Source organism: Sorex araneus, chromosome 6, assembly GCF_027595985.1.
Source record: "Sorex araneus isolate mSorAra2 chromosome 6, mSorAra2.pri, whole genome shotgun sequence".
In the NCBI taxonomy this organism is placed as follows: Eukaryota; Metazoa; Chordata; class Mammalia; order Eulipotyphla; family Soricidae; genus Sorex; species Sorex araneus.
The window spans coordinates 24,082,523-24,098,506 of NC_073307.1; the positions used below are offsets into that span (position 1 = coordinate 24,082,523).

General features: G+C 47.3%; 1 protein-coding gene across 1 annotated transcript in view; it reads left to right on the plus strand.

Moving 5' to 3' along the window:
• Positions 1–15,984, plus strand: part of SPOCK1 (SPARC (osteonectin), cwcv and kazal like domains proteoglycan 1) — a 447,720-nt gene that overhangs the window by 252,455 nt on the left and 179,281 nt on the right. The window lies entirely within an intron of this gene.

The window sequence follows — 15,984 nt, forward strand, 5'->3', positions numbered from 1 at the left end:
TAGGCCTTGTTAATTACATGACCGTATTTCATAGCAGTGCAATACTACTACAAGAAAACAATCACAATTTAATATGTTGTGATTGGGCCTCATGTTATTGTCTGCTTCTTCAGATACAAACTTCCTTCACAAGTCAGCTCAAGTATAGTTCCCTGACTTCCTGTGACCCCACTAATAGCTCCTTGAGCCTCCATTAATCCTGCTCATCTATACCTTGACAAGACCTTCCCGTTGGTGTGTGATTTTCTGTTTACACCGTTATCTTAATTGGCAGGAGAGTGCAGAAGGCAGGTCTCCGTGAATGCTTACCCAGTCAGCTAGGTCACATTTTTGTTGTTTTCATGGAGCGATTGCCATGTGCCCAAAGAATGCTTGACTCCAGGGACAGAATGTTGAATGAGAGAAGCCCGATTCCTCCCTTTGGCATGAACAGTGCGCCCCGCACCAAGGGAGCTCGTTCTGGAAGGGACCTGAAGTTGTGCTGTCTGAGTGGGTGTGGCTGTGTCGGGTGGTGGGATCGGAGGTTTGATTCGGACAGACTGGGCTTGGATTCTGTTTATTCTTTACCAGCTCAGGGACCTCGGCCCACTTTCTTCTCATTGAGCTGCTCTAATTTCATTCGAGATGAGCCCCTATGTCTTGGGTTGGAACGATGGTAATACAGTGCCTGCTTCATAGCCAGGATGTGATTGCTTACTATTCATTATTAGTAAGAAATGCTTGCCCTCCTGTTGTGGGAGAGACACTTGGCCAGGTGCTGAGAACTGGGGGCATGTGATACGCTGACAAAGCTCCTTGGTCCTGAAGAATTTGGTAGCGTTTTCTCTGTGTCAGTTTCCTTGATGCTGATATCACTGGCACAGAGCAGTGAGTTAATGGCACATTAAACATGTGTCAGCCCCCTCCCTGCCCAGCATATTCTAACAGTTATACCAATGTTTTTACTTTAGACATAGGAGAATTTGGGGCTGGTGCGATAGTATAGGGATTGAGGCATTTGCCTATGACATGCAGCTGAACTGGTTTCAATCCCCAGCACTCCACTTCATATGGTCCCCTGCACCACCAGGGGTGATCCCTGAGCACAAAGACAGGAGTAATCCCTGAGCACCACTGGGTGTGCCTTACCCCCAGCCTTCCTCCCCACCTCTCCCAAAGATGAAATAAGATGGTAGCACAGGGACAGGCCTTGGGTCTGAGGCTGCCAGTCCATCTACAACCCCTGAGCAAGGAAGGTCATCATTTCTCACCCATCTCCTTTGGGATGGGGGTGGGGGCAATGTCTCATGCCCTTCCCTTGGACCCTTGCTGGAACCCGGCTCTGTTGCTTCACTTCACAGTGGAGAGCCCGGCCGCCATGGCACAGTGACTTAGATGATGACATGCCAGAGCTCAGGTTGGAACCTGCTTTGCTTCTTCCGCCTCGAGCTCTGTCATAATGTGTGGTGTCAAGGGCCTAGTCTGGGATTTAAATGCTGGTCTGTCCCTGACTTGCTGTGACATGACTGGAGCAGCTGTGTCTGCTGTGACTGGGGACTGTGGAGATGGAGGACAGCAGGTGCTAGTGTCTCTGCCTGGGAGTGCCCGCCTGGGTCATATTGGGGTCAGGGGAGAAGCCACATGCCCACTTCCCATTTGTCTCATGCCAACACTTGATTCCTCTCCTTACTCAGCTGCAGGGTCCTCATGAGCGAAAGGGGATGGTGGTCATTGTCATGAACACATATAGTCCCCACAGCAAGGACTTGTGACTGTGAGGCTGTCAGTGGTGTCACCTCACCTTTTCCCTCATCTCAAAGGGTCTGTGGGCTGTGCCTGCACACTTATGCCTTCAGTGAGTATAGCCACCTGGGCCTCAGAGCGTCTTGGGTGAGCTGTAGCGGCCACAGGAGTGCAGTGAAGCAGAGACCCCTGACACTCCCCTTGTAGCCCATCCATAGCCCCTAAGGATGCTCCCCTGCCAAGGCTACCCCACAACTAACAACTATAACTTTGTTGACTGCCAGGACATTCAACTGTAGGGAAAACAGAACTGGCCACCTGCCAGGTACAGAGTCAGGAACATATGGAAGGCCACCAGGAAGGGCTGAGATAACCGCTCCCCCCGCTTGGAGGAGACAGCTGCTCCCCAACCCAGTGAGACTGTGAACAGCCCCCTGCAAGCCGTGCAGGTGGCCATAGATGTGTTTCCCCTGACCTGCTTCTACTGCTGCTGAGTCAGCACTGCCTGGCACTGGAGCTCACTGAGCGAAGCCAACTGATCCTAAAAGGATTATGATTCCCCAATAGCCAAAATCTGGAAACAACCCGAGTGCCCTAGAACAGATGACTAGTTAAAGAAACATTGGTACATCTACACAATGGAATACTATGCAGCTGTTAAGATAGATGAAGTTATGAAATTGGCTTATAAATGGATAGACATGGAGAGTATCATGCTAAGAGAAGAGTCAGAAAGAGAGGGACAGATATAGAAGGACTACACTCAATTGGGGAGTATAGAATAACATCACATGAGGCTGACACCCAAGGACAGTAGATACAAGGGCCAGGGGGATTGCCCCATAGCTAGAAGACTGCTTCATGAGTGGAGAAGAGAAGGCAGATGGAATAGAGAAAGGATCACTAAGAAAATGATGGCTGGAGAAATCCATCAGGATGGGAGATGCATGCCGAAAGTAGATGATGGACCAAACATGATGACCTCTCAGTGTCTGTGTTGCAAGCCATAATGCTCAAAAGTAGAGAGAGAGAGTATGGGTAATATTGTCTGCCATGGAGGCAAGGGGAGGGTGGGAGAGGGGGGACATATACCAGGGATATTGGTGGTGGGGAATGTGCACTGGTGGAAGGATGGGTGTTTGATCATTGTGTGGTTGTAACCCAAACATGAAAGCTTATAACTATCTCATGGTGATTCAATAAAATTTTAAAAAAGAAAAAAAAGGGATTGTGATTCCAAGGATGCTGTGGATTTGCCCCCTAATGTGAATGTGAGTTCGGGGAAGCTTGTGCTTGCTCTATACCAGCCTTGACCATGCTCCCTGTGTCCTCTCACTGGCCCTCCACAACCCCCCATGGAGTTGGGTGTCATCATTCTTTCCCCGTTGTAAGGATAGTAGCTCAGTGAGAGAGCATTGGGCCAGTCTTCCCATTGTTTTTCATGGGGGCCTGAACCTCACATGGTTTGAAACTTGATTACACCAGCGAAGCTCTCAGATCTACTTAATGTCGAAGACCTTGCTGTTGGCTATTCTGCTAAAACATGACCCAGGGGACTGTCCAGGATTCCAACTGCTCATCTGGAGAAAAGGGATCCCAGAGCCAGTATGTGGAAGCTCCCTGAGCAGCCGTTAGGCCGGCTGTGTTTTCCCACTGGGCCCTGGAGCTGTAGGTGCTAAAATGCTCTTCCATGGTGCTCTGGTTCCTGGCCAGGAGATATGCTAACCTTAGTGGGGATGGACAGCCCCAGAGAAGCCCTCCCACCCCAGAGAGAGGATAAAGCTGCTGGCAGTTGTGGGTTTAGATCTCCTTCCTAACTGTCCTAAAACAGGACTGGAGGGAGAGGTAAGACTATGACAGCTGGGAAGAGCTCCCTTCTCCCTAGCTGCCCCTACCTGCATCTCCTGACCATGGGCTTGTCCAGCATGTGAAACGTGGGGATTGGCTGTGGTGACCTAGGAGGCAAAGGCTTTCCCCTCTCCACATGCTCTCTGGCCCCAAGCAGGGGCCCCGCCTGCTTTATAAATGCTCCTGAGACTTTCTGTTCCCTATGGTGCCTGCCTATGTCCATAAACAGAATTGTTAGATTGATTATTTTTTAAAAACTTATTTTAATTTTAATTTTTAAAAATTGAATCACCCTGAGTGTTCGATCATTGTATGACTGAAACTCAAACATGAAAGCTAGAATGATTCTTAAAGCTGATCATCTAAAAGCATCTTAGAAACTAGAACATATGGTTTCATCTTGATGCTCCCAAGACAAAAACACAATGTTGGTTTCAGCGTCTGCCAGTCAGGTGGGTTTCTCTGATCTTCCCGAGATGTCACCAGACAGCTAGGGAGAGCTCTGCCTCTTCCTTATAAAACTTGGCCCAGTTTATTTTACCTATTTATGTGTGTGTGTGAATAAGGAAAAGTTCACAGAATGTAGAGTGAAGTTGCAGCTCATGTAACTGATAATTCATTCCTCCCATGCCCAGCACTCTGCTCAGTCATTCCCTGAATAAAAGGCCCCAGTGTCATCCCAAAATTCTGTAGAACTGGAGATGCCAAGGGAAACTTGCTGCTCTAGATCATGTCTTTGGTCCTGAGCTCTTTTAGCTTTTGGATGTGTAACAAGGAACCATTATCAAATCTAGTTAATTTGGCAAATCCACAAGTTTGAAAAGATGACAGCGGGACATTAAAAGCACAAAAAAAAAAGGCTTGTCTTAATGCCTGAGAACACGGATATGAACCTCTTACAACTTGTGATTGTAAGAGTTTTGCACTCCACTCCTCTATATTTCCTGTGGTTTTCTCTTTGCACACAAAGTGCATTATACACATCTTTTAAAAACTTGATCCTAGCAACCATATGCTAATCGACTGGATGAATCAATTTTCCACCTTCTACTGTAACACAGCCTCCCTGGCCCTTCTCAGGCTAGAGGGTTGGGTTCTTGTTGGGTATCCAATTTGACTGACACTGAGACCAAAGTCTCTGGGGGCCCATAATGGAAGCAAACTACACTCAGGCACTATGTGGTTCGTCTGATTCAATCAAGCCTGGCGCCTTCTCATCTGTCACACAAGCCGCTCTTGCGGTTCTTGGCTCAACAAATGATTATGAAAATGGTTTCACATTTGCTGCCAATGGTAATGTTGCCTGCTTCCCACTTTGGGAAGGTATTTACAGTGCTTCTATCAGTTTGAGTCATATCAGAGCACAATCAAAGCACCCTCCGTATCTGCTGCAGCTTCAAAGCAATTCATTTATAGCATGCGGGTCATGCAAAGCTAATGTGGCGGGGTTGTTTAGGACTTTGGCAGCCTCAGTAGCTTGGAGTTACCTAATGGAAAATGTATTTTGGAAATGGGAACTAGTAAACAGTCTTTGCAAGTTATTTCTTACCAGAGTGTGCCATTTGAAAGGGGAAGAAGTTGTCGCTGCCACGTTCAGAAGACTCTGTGTGTGTGTGTGTGTGTGTGTGTGTGTGTGTGTGTGTTATTTTTAATGCTGGTTCCTCAGGGAGGAAATCGCATTGATGGAGTGAGGCCTCCACAGCTTCCCCCTGGCCCCGTGAAGCTGGGATTAGGATCCCCGCTTTGTGTTGGAGGGTCAGGGGAGAATAGGTCAAAAGCCACAGAGCTGATGGACTGTGCATCATTAGAAAGGGTGAAGTTGGGTAACACCCCCAGAGCTAACCCCAGCCCCCATCCTCTCCACAAGTAAGAATTCTGTGCAGAGACAGAAACTGGATTTGGGTGGTCCAGTTTCTCCTTGGGGAGTATCAAGGGGCTTCACAGGCTCACTTCTCCACCCTCTAACTGTGAGGTCCGGCCTATTGACTCAGCACCATTTCCCCATCTACAGAAGCAGGAAAGGTGGGACCTGAGAGAGAGGCATTAAGGCACTTGCCTTGCATGCCTTGCATGTGCCTTGGGGTTCTGTCGCCTGCACTGTGTAAGGGCTCCTGAGCACTGCCAGGAGTGATATTCATGCACAGCTGTAAGTAGCCCCTTCATATCACTGGGTATGTTTCCAGCCCCCCGAACAACCCCCCTTCAAATAAAAATTCTGTTGCAGGAGAACAGCTCTAGTACTGTATTCCAGACAGGGTGGGAGGTGGGGATTCTGCTCTGGCCTGATAGTGGCCTCTCTGGGCTGGTACTGGGCTTGGTCACTTGCTGGACACTGTGTCCCCCTGGCTGGTCCTCCCGCCTCTGGCTCTCAGCTCACTCCCTCTCAGTGGGGTTAATCGCCCTCTCTTCATGGGCTGTTTGAGAATGGGATAAACTTACCCAAGCATGTCACATAAGATGTTGCCGGCATGTAGTTAACGTTTAATAAATGTCAGTGATGATAATATTTATGTGAAGTTGTTCCTGCTTATATTAATTAGGCAGGTTGTAACTTATTAAAGGCAACATTAATTTGGAGGATTATATTAGCATTTCCTGAACATGTCTGCTCACTTGAATCTCTGCAGAGCTCTGAGAAGCAGCGGGGGAGACACCCAATAAGGGCTAGAGACCCCAGTGGTATCACTTGCCCCCATATACAGGTGTGGGGCAGGCCAATGATTCAACTGGCAGTCAGCATGATTAACCTCCCATTCCTTTGTGCCCTTCTAGAATGATCTGCTTCTTGGGCAGGACTCTTCTGCATATCTCAGCAGGTATGACATACCCTCCAATTTGGGATCCACAGGGTGGACCCACAGGAGCACCCCTGTGGGTTGTCTGCAGCCAGATACCCAGGCAACTCTGGAACTTGGGGTGGCTTCCTGGGTCTCCCCATTCCTTTTAACCAGATCTTCAGTGGGCTCCAGTGGGTGGGTTCTTCTGGTTTCTTGGAGCCTAGCCTAGCCTGCCCGGAGGAAGGAGGGCAGGAAGTACACGTTCTGCACCACAGCACCATTCTTGGGCAGGAGTAGAAGGGCAGGTGTCGCCTCCCCCATCCCTGCACAGGACCTGTGTCTTAACTGGGCTTTTGATTTTCATCCTCCTCTCGCCTCTGCCCTTGATAGAAGGTTCCACTTTGAGCATCCCCCTTTCTGGGCATTTTCCTGCTCTTGTGCATCTGGTGGCCATAGGGTCAGCACCTCTCACAAGCGGCTCTGCTGAGAGCTGGGGGCGCGAAGGTGTGCAGAGTGCTCAGGGCCAGGTCAGGCTTGAAGCTCTGCAAAGGTCCAGGTCAGCCCTTCCTCTCTGTGTTGACTTTGCCGCATCTCTCCCGACATTGGCTGGGCTTGCCGAGCAAATGAGGAAGGTTGTTTGGGACCAGTCATTGTTCTTCCCTAAAACGGGCTTCAGGAAGGCTCATTTTCATTCACCAACATAGGTGGGCTGCCTCCTCAGGAGATTCACAGGAGAAAGGACCTGTCTCTGTCCCTTGATAGCGCTCAATCATTCTTGCTAACATTCTTGTGACCCTTGTGTACAGACAGTGGGATGGGGAAGACAGAGGGGACTGATTGCTCAGGTGAGGCCTGCAGTCTGGGGTGAGACCCCCGTGAGCAGCCACAGTGGCTGGAGAAGCAAGGAGAGCATTGTCATGTATCTGGTGAAGTGACCAGAGAGACCATTCAATGGACTGAGCACATTTTCTGCATGAAGGAGACCCCGAGCTTGATTCCAGCCGCCCCATGGAGTGACACTGAGCAAAGGAAGGAGTAGCCCTTGAGCACTGTCAGGTATGGCTCTCCAAACAAAAAGGTGTTGGTGGGTTCTGATTTTTTTGAAGGGAGCATTGTTGCTGTGTCTTGGTGAGGAACAGAACAAGGCCCGGGGTAATGCTTGGAGCTTCTGCACAGACCCAGGGCTGGGGACGGCTGAGTACCTTCCAGGAACAGACATGGCATCCTGGGGTGTTCATAGTGAGGATTCGGGAGTGCAGGCTGGCAGAGGTGGTTTGGAGTAAGGGATGAACTCGAAAGTTCCAGGAGAAACAAGGGATGTAAGCAGATAGGATCTACTGTAGGAGCATGGGCTTGGGTGGGCTAGGGGTGACCAAGATGAGCCAGGGGGAGTGGATGTATGGCAAGTTTATTTGTTCAGGTGATCTGGAGTAGGAAGGTGGAAGTACAGGTGGAGAGGATGAGGGGTTAGGACATGTTTTAAAGGTGGAATCTTTGGTACAGCCTCATGGATTGAGTCAAGGGGACCAGAAAAAAGGAGAGAAACTTAAGGATGGCTCTTGGCATTCTGATTTGCATGAGTGTTGGTGGTGGTGGTGTGAATTAGTAACCATCAGAGACTGATTTGTTTCCCTTTTGTCGTGTTGCTGCTGTTTGCCCAGCCAAGTTGAACAGTCCCTTCCAGCTTCTTCCAGTGCAATATGGGGTATGCAGAGTCCTGTTGGTTTTTTGTTTGTTTGTTTGTTTTTCGTTCCAACCATCCAGTTGACAAGCATCTCTGCTATTCTGAGATTTATTCAGCTACTGTTTCAATGTTGGTAAGAAGAATGAAAATGAAATTAGGGGTCAAGAATCAGGCACTTGCCTCGCATGTATGTGAAGCACTAGATTTGATCTCTAATTAATCAGTAATCATGAGGGATAAAATGAAACATCATGCTGATGCTAGGAATTTTGTAGGCATGGTTTCAATTAATGATGAACTGATATGGCTGGAGTTTATGGTGGTGATTTTCATTTATAGAGACACAGAACATTGAATTGGCTAATTCACCAGCCCAAGAACACCAAACGCTTGTGATGGAGCTTTTGGAGAGGTAGGACTGAAGTCCCGACCTGGGAGAAGCTAGCCCTCACTTCTCCAGTTTTCCCGTATGTCGGCAACATCCCATATTTGGGACAAATTTAAATTTCCCGCTCCCTTCAAAATTGACAATGAAGTTTTAATCCACATTACTTAAGAGGGATTGTCTAGAATGTGGGGCTAATCAGCTAATTAATTTGTGAAGGAGAGACAGTTAGGCAAGAGTCATTTCACTTCAGGTCTGAGTGTTTCCTTGTTGGCATGTACGGAGTTTATCCAGCACTGTACTAATCAAAAATTTAAAAAAATAAATAAAAAGGTGCAAGTCAGGTAGAATAAATAATTTCTGTTGATGACTTGGGGAGACACTTTATATTCATTTAAGCAGCCTCACATGCAAAAATTCTTCAGGATTAGAGAGACAAAATGATTTTCTTATTTAGCTAAAGTGTGCATTACCCTTTGGGTAAACATGATGCTATTATTGGGCAAAAAAAAAAATGGTAAATAGCAGAACGACTTGGAAAGCATACACAGAGCCCTAGTTCAGAGGAGCAGTGCCTGGGCCTTCCCTAGAAAGTCACTTAAGAGGTGTAGCCCAGGTTCTCTCAACTGCCATTGTTCAGTTACAGAGAGTGAGGGAGCCCTTTGTCTTCCTCCTGGGCAGCTTGAGCTTGGAACCCGTTCTCATTCCTAAAGGAAGTTATTGTAGAAGGTGCCAGAGCAGGTCACTTTGCGTTCAGGAAACTGAGCCTTGGGAAGTGGGGGCTGGGGACACTAAGATCTTCAGTGACTCTTTGGGGCCAGGCCCAGAAATGTGCTCCAAGTTTGATCAGCCATGTCCACAGCATGAGGCTCCTAGGTTTAGGGTGATCAACGGCTGAATGTCATGCGCTCCTTATTTGTTCAGCCAAGGTGATCATTAGCCTAAATGAAGTTCCATTCAGGGTAATGTACTCATTAGGCACAAAATGGCTCGAAAAAAGCTCAACTTATCATCATTTCTTAGAATAACTCAAACCTTGGCTGCGATGGTTGACTTTCACCCCCGCGCAACAAGCAATCAGCATTTAATTAGTGGCGCACTTTGATTTGTTGATTAGAGAGCACCCAGGACGTGAATATGGATGGCGTTCCTCAGGCAGCGTGCTCGCTGCAGCCCGCTTCACGGGAGCTACTTGTCCAGCGAGTTTCCAAGGCTCACCATGAATATGGATGGGGGTGATTATTTATAGCAGAACGCGTCTATTCCCATGCTTAGCCTTGGCAAAGTTATTTTTGAGTTGACTGTGACCTGATTTTTAATTCCAGGAGAAAAGAATGCTTGGCTGTTATTTTTCCTTTGGACGCGCCGAGCTCCTCCAAGTGGGGCGCCTCCCCGGCCCACGAGCAGACACCTCATTCACAAAAGGGAAAGAGATAGCTTCCGAGCTCACACAAAGCAGCCAAGTGCTGTTCAACACCATCTCAACGCACCACTACCCCTGGAGGCATTTGTACAGCCCTCCTGCCAGCCCTCCACCCTGAAATGGATCCGTCACAAACTCTTGTGTCTGTCGATTCTTGTGTACCTTCCTCTACAGCGGGAGGCGAACAATCAGGACTCAGTGAAGCCAAACGGCAGCTTGTCCTGAACTTTTGTCTGGCTCCCTCTGTGGGTTCTGTCACCTGACACTGTCTGGGTTTTCCCTTTTCATTCCGATGCGAGGACATTTGAAAATCACTGCGTTGTGTAATAGCAGTGGATTCATTCACATGGCAAGTGTTTCGCCCACATTTCGAGCCTGTCAATGACCCTCTCTGTCCCATTACTGGTTTCTTCACCTCCTTGCCGTTTCTGTGGTGGGGTTGGAGGTCGTGAGGGAAGCACCTGGGCCAAAGTTGGAGGCTGAGCTGCTGAGAATGAGATCAGGATTATTTGGAAATGCTCACTCGAATTCAGTGACACAGAGTCATGTTCTGAACACATGATGAGCAGCCCATGGTACCTGGAAGCCCTGAGTGAACCATTGTGACTGGCAGAGTGAACGTTCAGGCTGAGATCTGCAGCCAACTGGGCGGTGCCTGAGCCCTGTTTGGGCCTCAATTGAGCTGAAAATTGCATGGTTGGCATCTGGGAGGCAGTTTCCAGTTGCATCCCTGATTCAGATGTGTTTTCTTTTTTCCTATTTTTCCCCCCTCTGTGGAGTTCAGTTGGCTATATTTATAAGACACATTCTTTAGAGCCAAGGGAGTGTCAATGTTATAAAAAAATGATGATGAGAAAGAAAATCTAATCACCAAAGTCTTTGTCCAAATTGGTATTGAGAAGTCTTGATTGACAGGCTACAGAATTCCTATCACCCCCACCCTCTTTATTGCTTTGTCTTCCTCTCTTTTCCTAGAGGAAAGCTCTCATCACCTTGCTTGTTCAAATAAAGTGGGCACATGCTGTATTTTGAAATGTTAACATTGGAATTGGCACCACGGCCTGGATTACATCCCAAATGTGGCATCGCTGGGAGTTAGTTAATAAGGCTCTGTTTATATTAGCAGGGAGAATATTAAAATTCTCCCCAAAACAGCTTGAAATGTTACAGTGGCTTTGTTTCTGAGGCATAACAGGAATGAAACACATTATTAATTTAGAAACAGCTAGGTAGAGCGCCGCCTCCTCCCCCCTTAGAATTAAGTGATGAGAATGGGCATCTGTGAAACTGACTGAATGCTCTTTGGGGGATGCTTATTAAAATCCAAAGAGCGTTCCAGAGTTTTGTAGCAGATTCATTATCAGCTGTAATCTTATTAGGACTGTTTTGTTTGGTAATCACCATTCCATCCATGGACAGTGCGCCATGCCTCTCTGTGGTCCCGTCCTTCTGGTCTCCTTTGTTCTGATGAATTAATCCCTCTTGTCTGTCAAACACAACCTTCACTTACATTCATTCTCACTCTCTGTTGGACACTGTCTGGTAGATGCCTTGCCCCCTGCTTCCGAGGCTAACTCAAGAGGACAATCGCCTTGATGTCTACATTTCCCCTTTATTGCCTCTCCTCCCATCACCAAGAAAACTAGATTAAGAAGACGTCAGTGGACCACTTGCAGCTGCTTTGCAAAGCAAATCTGTGTACTTGCTTCAGAGGTCCAGTTTCTGTGCCTGGCTGGCCCATCTTCATCCCACAATTCTCAGTCTCAGGGTTATAAACAGAGCCCTCCTCCCAGAATCAGTTCTGGACTCCGAGTCCCACCTGACAAGTCTTTGCAACTCTTGGAAGTCCCTAGTAGCCTTCTTGTTTTTAAATGATTCATCCAGCCATCGATGTCCGTTCTTCCCTGCGTGAGTGGCTCCTAGTGGTGAGTATGTGCCCAGCTTGATTAGGACCCCATTAATACAACAGGAAAGAGACAGAAATGCCTTCTTTTCTGAGGCTCCGACCATCCTGAGGGAGACAGTTCACTGTCTGCTGAAAGAAATAAGGTCTAGAATCTCTTAGTGTTAAGTAGAAAATTATTCTAAAACAGAGAAAGGGGGCATGAAGTGAGGAATTGATGTTTTATGTTTAATTACTTCTGGGTTTGGGGTGGTCCTCACCAAGAAAGTGGCCACAAACAAAGACACGTGGAAGTGAAAAGTCACATCTAAGGTCCATTGGGCAGGGTGGGAAGTGGGGAGGGGGAATGTGAAGGTGCACCTAGTTTGCAGGTCGGGGGAGAGTAAAGGGGGCAGAGTAGCTAAAATGAGAATGGAGAGGGGATGAGCCATCTCACATGTAATGAAGATGTGGACTTAGTTCTGTAGCATGTTGAAGGTCAGGGTTGAGCAGGTTGACCACTTAGGAGATGCTCTAGCAGTTGGCAGACTGTGGAGTGTGGCTGTGTTTGGGAGGACTCACCCATGGGCACCGACCAGGGAGACTCAGGAGGGTGTTGGCTTGCCCGAGGTGGTGGGATGGATGTGTTGGAAGTCCCATGTCAGATTGTTGAAAGACTGGTTCAAATATCTGGGAAGGGACCAAACTGAAATGTCGAAGTTTGGGGTGCCAGTCATTTCCATGTGCACATGGTATGTAAAAGGCTGACCTGGGATGAGATCTGCTTGGGAGTGAGGAAAGCAGAGGTCTGCTGAGTGCCTCTCCTGACTCACATCTCCAACATGAGGAAGCTGGGAAAATGAGGAGGAAGCTCTACAAGTCCTAAGAGGAAATTAGGACAGGGAAAAAAGAAGGAGAAAAAAGAGGAGAGAGTGGTAGCCTGGGAGCCAAGGAGGGAAGTTTCGGGGAACGGGGAGAGGGCTGCAAGGGACGAGTACATTGCTCATGTGCTGGGCCCCCAAGTTCATTGCCTGATGCCACATACACTCCCACCCCCAAGTTCCACATAGGAGGTCTCCCAGGGGTCCTGGCTCCACTGAATCTGGGCACTAATCTGTGTGCCAGTCCAGATAACCTGGGAGCGCCCCCCACACACCCTCTGAGCAACCCCCTCTCCCAAAGTGTTCGAGGAAAAGGAGAGAAATTATCTGAGTCAATTGTGCCTGATAAAACAAGTCAGATAAGGACGTAGGAGTCATGTGGATTTGGTAGCCACACTAGGAAATGAGAGCCATCCTTGTCATGATGAATGTTTTGTTCTTGTTGATTTGGGCCCTCAGCAGGCTCTTCCCTGTCCAGCTGGGCCTCCAGAAAATAGACGCAGAGAGCAGAGACAGACCCAGACCTGAGAGGCAGTTCTTGAGGATGGTGCAGGTTGGGGTGGCATGAAAGACACCAAGTCCAGGAGCCAGATGATGTTGCAGCTCGGGGTAGCCCCAGCGTCGGGCGCAGGCTGGCTTTGTGACAGGGCATTGTCATCTAAGAAAGACTGGCAGTGTCCTGTGTCCTTGAGGTCGTACTGAGATAGGAGCCCCTGGCTCAAGCTCTGAGAAAGGTGAGAGTTTTTCTCCCCTTAGAGCTCAGTGTGAATGATGTAAAAATCAATGGACAGAGACATGGACTCGAATCCACAAGTCAACAATAAGCCCCGGGAGCCAGCACTGGGTCTTGGAATAGTCCCAGCAGCAGCGTAGTAAGGGTGCTGCAGGAGGACGATACCAAGTATTCCAAGATAGGGTGTCACCTCACACCACCCACTAAAACACACGTCTTCTGATTATAGGGCATTTATCCACAAGAGTGATGCATAAGAAATTGACATTGTACAGAAATGAGACAACATGTCTGAATGTTCATCTAAGAACAGTAGCTCTCACTGGGAAGACTGGAAGCATTGGTTACAGTACAATTAATATATAATCTGCATCAAATATAAAAACATAAGGAAAACTAAGGAAAACATTGCCACAAATCAATGAGATGATATACCTAGTACATAAAAATTTTTTTTAGCTTATTTGGGGATCCTACCCAGCAGTGCTCAGGCATTGTTCCTGACTCTGTGCCCAGGAATTACTTGTGGTAATGTTCAGGGGACCATGTGTGGTGCCGGTAATCAAACTACAGTCAGCCACATGCACAGCAAATGCCTTAATCTCTCTCCTCCCTCTCCAACCCCCTACATAAAGCAAATTAACAAATTATTATTTTTTAATAGAATGACTTGCATGATAAATGTATGAGTACAAAGCCTTATAAAAGATTTAGATACAAATAATGAACATGAAAAGATGCTGATCTTCATTGGCATCAAATGAATTTAAAATAAAAAGGCACCTTTCTCCTATTGTGAACTTGTAATTTTTGTGTCTTGGGCTGGGGTGGGGGTGGGGTGCGGTTCCTCCCAAATGGTGATCTGTAGCCCCAGAAACCATCCTTAGTGATTCTTTGTCATCTGGGTAAGATGAGTCATCCAATTCCAGGGCCCAAAGATGTGGAATTGCTAAGCCCTGTGATGCTGAGGGCTATCCATGACCACCCCCAGTGGTGGGCTTGGGGCTCTCCAGGGCTGCATCCATTGATGTTCAGGGAGACGTGAAATACTGGGGATCAAACAGGGTCAGGAGCAGCAAGGTTAGCATCCTCACCCCTGTGCTATCTCCCACCCAGATCCCTACATTGTATTGTTTTTTAAAAGACAATGTTCATTCTCTTTTCTACCTTCGAACAGCTCTTTATTCCACCCCCCTTAGCTCCCCAACATACTTATATCTGCTAAGAACAATGTATCATAGTCTATCAAGGAAAGAAAAATGTATGCACTCGATTTTACAACAATTCATCCTTTATGAACTTGTCCTAAAGAATTATTTTAAACCCAAACAAAAGCATATGTAGAAATATATTTATTACAGCATTATTAATAAGGCCAACATTTCACAAATTTTGTCTGTGCTGAATTGATTGTGTCCCTCATATGAATTACATATTACTTCATATTTTTAATAATTGTGACATAGGAAGATAAAAAATGTCAGAATAGAAGTCATTTTACCTTGTATAACTCCAGACTTGTAACAAGAATAAGTGACATGATTCTTAGAAAATAAATGCTAGAACCTTTTACTTATGGTTGATGCAAATGCAAATGATTCTACCTTTCTTATTCTTGTACTTTCTGATTTCCAAAAAAGTTTGACAAGAGTGATGTCAAAAAAAAGTGATTATGATGGTGATGGGACTGGAGTGATAGCACAGCGGGTAGGGCATTTGCCTTGCATGCGGCCGACCCGGGTTCGATTCCTCCACCCCTCAGTGAGCCCGGCAAGCTACCGAGAGTATTTCGCCCACATGGCAGAGCCTGGCAAGATACTCATGGCGTATTTGATATGCCAAAAACAGTAACAACAAGTCTCACAATGGAGACAATACTGGTGCCTGCTCGAGCAAATCGATGATCAATGGGATGACAGTGATACAGTGATACAGTAATGATGGTGATGGAAGCAATGTCTGAAGATCCTCTGAGAGAGAGAGACAGAGAGGGAGTGAGGGAGGGAAGGAGGGAGAGAGGAAAAGGGAGAGGAAGAGAGAGAGAAACAGAGAGAGAGTGCATGATGCTGCATGCCTGAAAACACTAAGCTCTCTGATTTGTCAATACAATTCAGGGAAGTTTGATAGCTCACTAAAGGTTGTGCAATTTCAAGGGATAGAGATGGGTTTGAACCCTGTGCAATCTTCCTCTGCTACTCTGCATTGCCTCTTAGTAAATATATATTTTTGTTACAGACCAAAAAAAGCAGAAACTTAAAAGATACTTGAAAGGGATGCAGTATGTCCCCTGTTGGATTGTGAAGCTTGTTTCTCTGTCAAGATGTAGTATCCAGTTTTCCTCTCATAACAGAGGTGGCATTTGAGGGTCCACTCTTTGCCCATCACATGGAGCACATGGTCTTATAGCTCCTCTGGAACCTATGGAGGTCAGGCTGGTGATTCTCATCCTGACTTGAGGCAGGACAAGTCTGACCCCTGTGAGGTTGGGGGTGGGGTGGGGGCTCATCTGAGGTTCTTACGGATAGTGCAGAGCAGGACTGGGATTCAAAGGCATCTGCTTCTGTTCTCAGTGGGTTCTCCCAAACCCCAGGTCACCTGCGGGGAAGCTATTTCTGGGAGTGTCTTCTGAGTGACCCGCATTTAGTGGAA